Consider the following 9,393-nt stretch of genomic DNA (forward strand, 5'->3'; position numbering starts at 1 on the left):
AGCAGTAAAACCCTAACTGAGACAACATGCTACTTCTAATGAGACCGCCCACAGCTTCCCAATGACAGTGACCAATCTGGATACCATAAGCCTGCCCTCTGAGTGCTGTGTGACTCTCCTATGACTGTGTCAGTCTTCAGGACTGAAGAACAAAAGATGATGGCTGACTTCCCTGTGGAAGTGAGCAAGATAGGTTTGGCCTCTCTTTTGAGAGGAGCTCTCTCATTCCCAAGTAGTAACGCTTAAGAATCCGATTGATGAATACGCATACAGGACTCGGAGCTGTGTCCTGCTCTTGACCGCTCCTGTCTCTAGCACCTCTCAAGTTTATATTCTTCAGCCGCAGACCAGCAGAAGTAAACATATCTGTTTTCCTCCAGAGGCAAAGAATGGAGAGCTGTGGTTCTGATTGAAAAAGAAAAATGGAAAATAAAACAACCACCGCCGTCAAAAAGTTAATGCCCCCAGAACATTTATTTTTCAAGTGTACACCCAAAAGAGAGCCCGAAGCTGTGTCTATGCTTGGTGTGTATATTACTTCCTGCAATGCCTGAAAAGCCACTCACAAGCCTTGCATACATATGGGAAGTTGGGGAAGGGGGTGTTTTGGTGAGGATGCATGTATAGGGGGTCAGTGCTCGGAGGCAGGGTTGGTCCGCGTCTGGTTTGATTTGATTTTCCCCAGGAATCAGCCGAGTTGAAGACATCGCTCTGCATGTACGAAAATAGATTTCCCCAAATGGATGTGTTGGCCCGAGAGATGATAAATTGTGCTGCCTCCCCTCTGTGCAAATCAGGAATGGAAATAGACGACGCAAGGCCAGAGCAATGTCATGGCAAATGAGCTTGTGCTTCTCAAGTAACATTGCTTTGGCTCCTTCGGGAGGTGGAGTGTGGGGTAGGGGTGCACCGGCTGGCTCTCAGTACAGACACAGGCTGGGGTGTCTCTATGGTTACACTGGTTACAGGTGGTATTTCTTCCTAACATCTTGATGGCCATAACCTGTGTTTGGTATTGATTTTCACATTCTAACATATATCCAGTCTTTCAATTTCAGGTGAGAAAGAAAAATTAATTGAACTTGGTACCCCCAGGAAAGCCCCCAGAGAGTCAAAGGAGATGGTGTCTTCCTTTTTACAAAACAGCCAAGCCCCAAATTACTCTCAGATTCTTCTTGCACAACATAGATGCTAAGTCCATTTTGTTTTCTTTTTATATTGTGTGTGTGTGTGTGTGTGTGTGTGTGTGTGTGTGTGTGTGTGTGTGTATTGCATATTTATGTTTTACATGTATGGGCGCATGTAGGGAGACATGTTAAAGTCCAAGGTTGACTTCAGAAATCATCCCCCATCACTCTTCCACCATATTCACTGAGGCAGACTCTCTCAATCAAACCCAGAGCTCACCGATACGCTTAGTCTCACTAGACAATCCTGATCCTGGAGATTCTCCTGTCCTTGCCTTTTGAGGTTGGAATGACAGATAGATTGCGCTGCCCACCTAGCATTTATATGGTTTTCTGGTGATACAAACCTGTCTCCCTGCCAAGGGCCATGACGAAGAAACAACAAGTGGCCTTAGAACTCATGGAATGTGGACCAATGGTTAGCTCAGCCATGATGGGTGTGCCTCGTTATGGCATGGCTCCAAGGACCATGCATCCTGAGGACTTGATGCTACCATGGAGTTCTGCTCTGCTTGCTGCCCTCACGTCCCTCTTAATCAAACTCTAAGGGGGCTTCCAGTCCCTTCGCGAGGCAGTATCTTTGGCACTCACAATAATAATGCTTGATCTCTTTCAGACATTGCTGCTGGAGTAGATTAATGATTCAATCACAACCTTAGGGAATAACTTAGAGTCGGAGATTGTCAGCTGTGACCATGACCCTTAGGGAGCGTTTGGAAAAATAAAGTTGTTAGTGAAGCTAGGTTAAGATGTTTTTGCTGCCGGCTCTGAGGTAGAAAAATCTTCGGGAACATTCTGACGTTCAGAGAGGCACACTAGTTAACCTAGGGACCTTTTATGGCCAGGGAACAAGAACAACGGCAGCACGGGATGACGTGACTCTCAGTGAGGCTGGACTGCTGCTGATTGATTTCTTACACCCATTTTTACCCTCAGCTTCCTGATATGATTTACTAAGAATGGCTGATGAGTATATGTGCATTCTGAGGATTTAAAGTAAATATGACTGATTTCTATATAAAAGTTTAGATGTGTGATTCTTTTAAGGTTCTTATAAGATTACTTTTAAAGATAAATAATAAAATTATTAATCCCTTCCTTGTAACCAAAGATTGCTGACTGCCAGTAAAAGAAACTGACTGAGAAAACTATCTTGCTTGCTTACACTTTATTAATCTGTAACAGGTTGCTTAGTTAAGAATGTATGAAGGCTCTTGGGAATAACTTGTTTTCTTTACCTGTACAACATAATGTTATGTCTTGTAAAGGCATTGGGGAATACACCACCTTTTCATAGTCACCCACTAGAGGAAAATTAAATTAATTAATCATGTTGAAATTTTATACTGCTTGCAAGAGTTTGCTGGGATATATAATCTGTGAGAGAAAGAATAAAGTCATGGAAGCATTGTTCTTTCCACCCATCAACTATGCGTATATATGTACATATGTAAAGTTTATGTGAAAGTATGTTGGAACATTGTTCCTTCCACCCATCAACTATTTGTATATATGTATATTTATGTGTATATGTATGTATATGTGTATATATGTAAATGTGTATACATGTATATGTGTATATGTATATATGGTATATGTATATTAAAATATATGTATGTATACATGTATCTGTTTATAATGTGTATGTGTATATATGGTATATGTATATAAGTATATATGTATGTGTGTATGTATGTATATATGTATGTATACATGTGTATATGAGAATATGTATATGTGTGTATGTGTTCATATGTGCATATATGTGTATGTGTATATATGTATATGTCTATATATGTATGTGCAAAGTTTGTGTAAGAATGTGCTGGAACTATGTTCCATTTATCAAATCTGTATGTATATATACAGGTAAAGCTTGTTGTGGTCTAGGAGTCACTTCACAAAACACAGGAACACTGAACTCAGTCAGACAGGAATGGTTTGTTGAACTAATACTGATTGATCAGGGCCACAAAAAGGACTCAGGTGCCTAATTGTGGTACCAGTCTGTTTTCATGGCAGGCTTTTTATAGGAAAGAACAGGCTCGCAAGTTTAAAAGGCAGGGCGAGCAGTACTACATTGTGGCTTACTAGACAAAGTATTATCAACTAACCTTTAAGCTAATTGGTCCTGAGTGAAGTAAAAGGGGTGGTGGATGAGTGGTGAACAGGGGGATTTCAAAACATTGAGATAACAAAGCATGAGTATTATAATTCTAACTTTTTGGCTTATTAGCAGCATTCTTCCGTATCAGCCACAAACCCCACAATGACCTCATATGCAGGTACAAAGGTTCTGCCTGGTGTCAGTTCTGACTCAAGCCATACAGTTTATATTGACCTTTAACTTGATGGGTCCTCCATAAAGCTTTATGGAATTCCTTAAGATTAACAGGATGTACAGAACAGAACAGAACAGAACAGGATAGCTATTCAATGTGTGTATATGTATGTGTTTGCCTCTATGCATGTATTTATGTATGTATGTATGTATGTATGTATGTATGTACATATGTATTTGTATATGTGAAGCTGATGGAGCTTGCCTTTGCTTCAACCATTCTGTGTGTGTGTGTGTATGTGTGTGTGTGTGTGTGTGTGTGTGTGCATATATACATATATTTGAACTTCCCCCCTTTTCTTCTCTCTAACCACAGGCTGCCAGCAGCAGCAGCCCTTGTCACTGTCACCTCTGACACCCATCAGCTGTCATCGGCCCTGATCCCAATTGCTATCTCCATACTTCACTGCCTGCCTCAGTCTACCCTAACATGTCAGAGCTGGTCCTTAGCATCTTCCCATGGAAAATGTCGTAACTGCTGACCCACCTTCCCAGCCTGCAGATCATAAACATCTGCTTTGTTACCAGCCCAGTGCCTAGAACCATCCAAAACCCAAATGAAGAAGACAGACCCCTCAAGATAGAGCATAGCCCACTCACATCAATAGCACTTCTCAAAGCATATTGGACAGATCAATGCTGGAGCCTGGTAAGCAACTCTGATGCTCCCTGGAGACCCTGATGCTCCCTAGAGACCTTGGTGCTCCCTGGAGACCCTGGTGCTCCCTGGAGTCAGATTGCTTTGTTTTGTTTTGTCTTGTTTTGTTTTTACAACAGATGAAACAAAGTACTAAGGAGCTGTTGACATCTTGACCAAAAGTAATTGAACTCAAACACCACAGCCTGGTTTCCACTTTTTTTTTTTCTGGTTTTGTTTATAGAATGGTTGAACTAGATGCTATAACTAACAAACCCACACATATAAAACTGTTGGCAACATGACTGGCATCGGCTCCTCTCTTCGCTGCCAAGGAAACAGTTCTTCTCGGGGGTAATATTAACTTGAGGAGGAAACACCTCCCATCTGGAGCCCTTCCAACAAGTTTTCTGAGGGTGAGTGCCATGCTTCTGGCCATTAGGCTGGTGAAGGAGGATCCAAGTGGGATGTCTGTGGAAGCAGATGGGAGAGTCAGTCAACATCTATCTACCTGCCACTGGCTGAGAATGAGTCACATGACCTCAGGTAACTGTGAGGTGGATAAGGAATGAGTCCAGAAATAAGTATCCATCTCTGAAAGTCTTGTTTTTTATTAAATTGTGACAATTTCACAGTGTGGACAATGCACTCTGATTACTCTCACATCAACCTCGCTACAGGTCCCTTCTCACATTCATTGCTTGTTTTGAGACTCGCTGAATTTAATCAGCTATGATGGTTTGAATGAGAATGGCCCCTGTGGTGGGTTATCCTGATGCTGCTTGTATTCTGATGTTAATTCTGCTTCCTAGAGAGGGAGCAGTCCATCACATACTCAGGTGGTCTCATGTGAACCTTCTCCCCATTTTAAATGGTCAATAACGTCAATAACGGTTAGCGCCTGTGTTTGGACAGTGAAGGAGAAACGTGGGAATGGAGGTTTGAGAGTGGGGGCATGGGGAGAGAGAGAGAGAGAGAGAGAGAGAGAGAGAGAGAGAGAGAGAGAGAGAGAGAGGGGGGGGGGGGGGGGGGGGGGGGGGGGGGGGGGGAGAGGGAGAGGGAGAGGGAGAGGGGAAGGAGGGAGGACAGATGAAGAGAAGGAGGAAGCCATGATGGACCAGAACCATGTGGCCAGGAGAAACTGCAAGTAGCAAGGGGTCTTATAGCTGGGAAATCAATTAGTATAGTGTTAGATCTGCCCAATCTAGGCTTATAGCTTACAATGATAATAACTGGATTGTTTGGTTTTTATGTGGGCTTATTGGGGTTGGAAATTTCAACAACAGGCCCCCATAGGCTCATAGGTTTGAATACCTGGCCTTTAGTTGGTGAAACTGTTTGGGAAGGATGAAGAGGTGTGGCCTTTTGGGGGGGAGATGTGCCACTGGGTTTCATAAGACTTATAGCATTCCCAGTTAGCACTCTCTGCCTCCTACTTAGAGATTAAAGACAAGCTCTCAGCTGTTCCTGCCACCATGCATTTGCTCCACCATTGTGGACTCTAATGCTTTGAAACCATAAGCCCAATTAAATACTCTCTTTTATGAATTAGCCTGGTTTATGGTGTTTTGTCATGGCAATATAAAAGTAATTGAGATGCCAGGATTGCCTACATGTCCAGGTTTGGTGCTGTCCTGGTAGGCTCACCATTAGATACATACCTGAAGACAATATTTGGCTTCCAACCAGAGTTCAGCCTCAGTCAACAATTCAGTAGCAAGAGGGACTCATGAGCAGATCCTGATCCCTGATTGGTGGTTGACCTGCCCAGTGACCTACACACCCAGTACAAGCAACAGCAGCTGTTGTGAGATCGTGTTTCCAAGTACTGTGTTATTCCCTGAAGCTTACATTTCAAAGCCTGTCTCCATGTCTTCTAGATCTTGCGATCTTTCTAGCTCTTAGTTCATGATGTTCCATGAGCCCTGGTGTTATAAACTTATTTATTTCCCTCCTTCTGACTTGTTTAGGGCTAAACCCTCACCTGTCACCAATTCCAAGCCTTCAAGCAACCACGAGTCTCTGAACTAAGTGTTATTCACTGCAAAGACAAGCTTCTCTAATTAAGCGAAAGAATGGTATTTCTCTCTAGAAAGGGACATCAATATTTAGAAAGTACTGGTGCTATGACAATGCAGTTGAACAGAACTAAGCTCTTCCTAAGACCTAGTCCTCCCCAGCCATTTTTAAAATGAGACTCACAGTGCTGGGCATTAATTCTCTTATGTGAAATGAACCTCAAATCCAATCAGGGACCCACTGTTTACCCCATAATAGTCAGGCCCCAAGTACACCCAAGGGCACTCCTTGTCTGGCAGTCAACAATGCAGAACGTTTGCTGGTTTAGCTAGGAGAAAGTTGTAGAATTCCAAAACCATTTCCCCAAAAGAAAATCATTGCAACTCATAATATAAAAATGGGAAGGGGCTGGTGAGATGGCTCAGCGGATAAGAGCACCCGACTGCTCTTCCAAAGGTGCAGAGTTCAAATCCCAGCAACCACATGGTGGCTCACAACCATCCATAACAAGATCTGACTCCCTCTTCTGGAGTGTCTGAAGACAGCTACAGTGTACTTACATATAATAAATAAATAAATTTTTTAAAAAATGGGAAGACCTTATTTGCTCCTTGTTTTCTTTTTTCTTTATTTATTTCCTTCTCCCTGTCTTTTTTTTTCTATTGTTTTTGGATATTGGGGAAGGATTCGAGTCAAGGTCTCATGTATCCCAAGCTAGTCTCAAACTCATTGAGGATAGTCATGACCCATCTCCAACTATCTAGTCTTTGGATTACAGGCATTCTCCCAGTTGTATGCAGTACTGGGGGGGAGGGGGCGGGGCAGACCCAGGATCTTGAATATAACAGATAGGCATCCTACAAACTAAGTTATATTCCCAGCACTCTCTAATTTTGAAGGTGCACTGTCCTGTGAATCATAGGATCTAGATGTTATAAAAATGGATGTCAATGTGTAGAATGTAAAATAAACACTCCACCACAAGATGAAAGAGAAATTTACCCAGAACTGAAAATAATTTCACAAACCAGGAAGTTGCCTCAGAAGGTAAAGTGCTTGCTGCACACGGATGAAGACCTGAGTTCAGACCCCAAGACCCACATAAGCCACACTCAGAATCAAGCGTCTGTAAACCCAGAGCTGCCTAAGGATATGGGAAGTAGCCTGGCATACACAGAAGCAAGCAAGACACTGACTGTCATGATTGTCCTCTCACTTTTACACGTGCATCATGGCACAAACACACACATATGCACATACACATGCACACACATACATTTACACACACATATGCACATACATACATGCATATGCACATACACATGCACACATACACATATACATGCATATGCACAAATACATGCACACATACACATATACATGCATATGCACACACATATTCACATATACATACACATGCACACACATATACATGCATATGCATACACATATACACACATATGCATATACACATGCACACACATATGTACATACACACACATGCACACAGATATACACACATATGCACACACACACACAGATACATGCATATACACATATGCACACATGGACATATGCATACTTATGCACATACATATGCATATACATATGCACACACATACAAATATACACACATACACATATACACATACACACATACAGATGTTATAACTTAAATATAAACATATTTCAAAAAGAACCTTCTGTTTTTATTTTATAAATAAAAGCAACAGACTTCGAGTTAGTCACCCTTCTGGAGTAGCTATTTATACTATGGCGGACTTAAAACTGTGTCAAGAAAACAACCTGCTCGGTGATTGCCTCTGGTGGGAAAGACAGAGCTGGTGCTCACATTTGCATGGTCAGGTCAGTAATGTACATTAGCAGTCTATTAGGTTACTGCTGAGCTGATTGCCAATCATCGTTTCACTTGCAATAACTTTTTATACACAAATAGATAGGAACTATGATTGATCCCCATTTATTGTTGAGGAAAGATGTGTAAATTAATCTTAGTGTGATTCCCAGTCATCATCAATGGAGTCACAGACCACCCTTGGGCAAAGTGTAGGGAAACATAGGAGCAGAGAGAGAGAGAGAGAGAGGTGGGGTCTGTTTCATGTAGAAAGCCTAAGTGTGATATGTAAGACGTCAGATGCCACAGGAGAGAAGCATACAGTGCCCCTGGGTCACAGGTAGCTTCAATTGTCAACTTAGCACATCTGGAAAGAGGGAACCTTAGTTAAGAGAAATGCCTCCTTCAGATTGGCCTGTGGGAAACCATGTGGGGCATTTTCTGGATTGGTAATTATGTTGGGAGAATGCAGCCCATTGTGGGTGGGGCCACCTCTGGGCAGGTGGTCCCAGGTGCTATAGGAAATCAGGCTGAGAAAGCCATGGGGAGCAAGTCAGTAAGTAGCATCTCTCCATGGTCTCAGCTTCAGGTTTCTGCCTCCAGGCTCCTTCCTTGACTTCCTGTCAGACTTCCCTCCTTGATGGCGTGTGTGCCCTGAGAAGTGTGAGTCAAACAAATCTTTTCTCTCCCCAGTTGTTTGTTTGTTTGTTTGTTTGTTTGTTTGTTTGTTTGTTTTGTCCAAGTGTTTGAATATGGCAACAGAGAAACAAAGTAGGATGTCTTGTGAGCTGATACAATGTCTCTCCAACTCCAAATGAGATACATCTGTCTACAGCAGGCAAAAGGGAACAGGGAATGGAGAAGCTGAAGAGGGGTGAACGGGCCCCTTTGAAAAGGTCTGGTATTCTCATATAGATGCCTGGCCATTTGATTACTCCTCTGTGAGTATAAAGCAGAAGTCTGGGGTGGATTGATGGGAGTAATCAAGTCTTACTGGGATCAACAGTACACTCATGTACTCCAGCCATGTCACCTCCATGCACCTCCTGTTGCATCAACCATCAAGGTCACCCAGCTACAGCCAGTCTCCCTCTGGGGCAGTGATGGTCATGGGTGAGTGGCACACACTCACACTTCAGCATGGAGTAATGGTCAGACACACAGACTGTGGGCTCAGAGGGAGGAACTGTCTGCCTTCACGTTCTCAGCTATGAGCCAAGCATATTTGAGAAAAACAGTTAACAGAACTGACTTAGGAAAAAAAATACTTACCATTTTAAAAGGTTTGTCCCTGAAAACATTGCAATTCTCTCTCTCTCTCTCTCTCTCTCTCTCTCTCTCTCTCTCTCTCTCT

General features: G+C 42.6%; 1 long non-coding RNA gene across 1 annotated transcript in view; it reads left to right on the forward strand.

The window, feature by feature from the left end:
- Positions 1–9,393, forward strand: part of LOC110339038 — a 14,249-nt gene that overhangs the window by 3,093 nt on the left and 1,763 nt on the right. The window contains exons 2-4 of the long non-coding RNA XR_002381325.1: positions 686–859; positions 4,024–4,177; positions 4,410–4,711. This is a non-coding gene — a long non-coding RNA (uncharacterized LOC110339038). The remainder of the gene's footprint in view (positions 1–685; positions 860–4,023; positions 4,178–4,409; positions 4,712–9,393) is intronic.

Source organism: Mus pahari, chromosome 23 (assembly GCF_900095145.1).
Source record: "Mus pahari chromosome 23, PAHARI_EIJ_v1.1, whole genome shotgun sequence".
In the NCBI taxonomy this organism is placed as follows: Eukaryota; Metazoa; Chordata; class Mammalia; order Rodentia; family Muridae; genus Mus; species Mus pahari.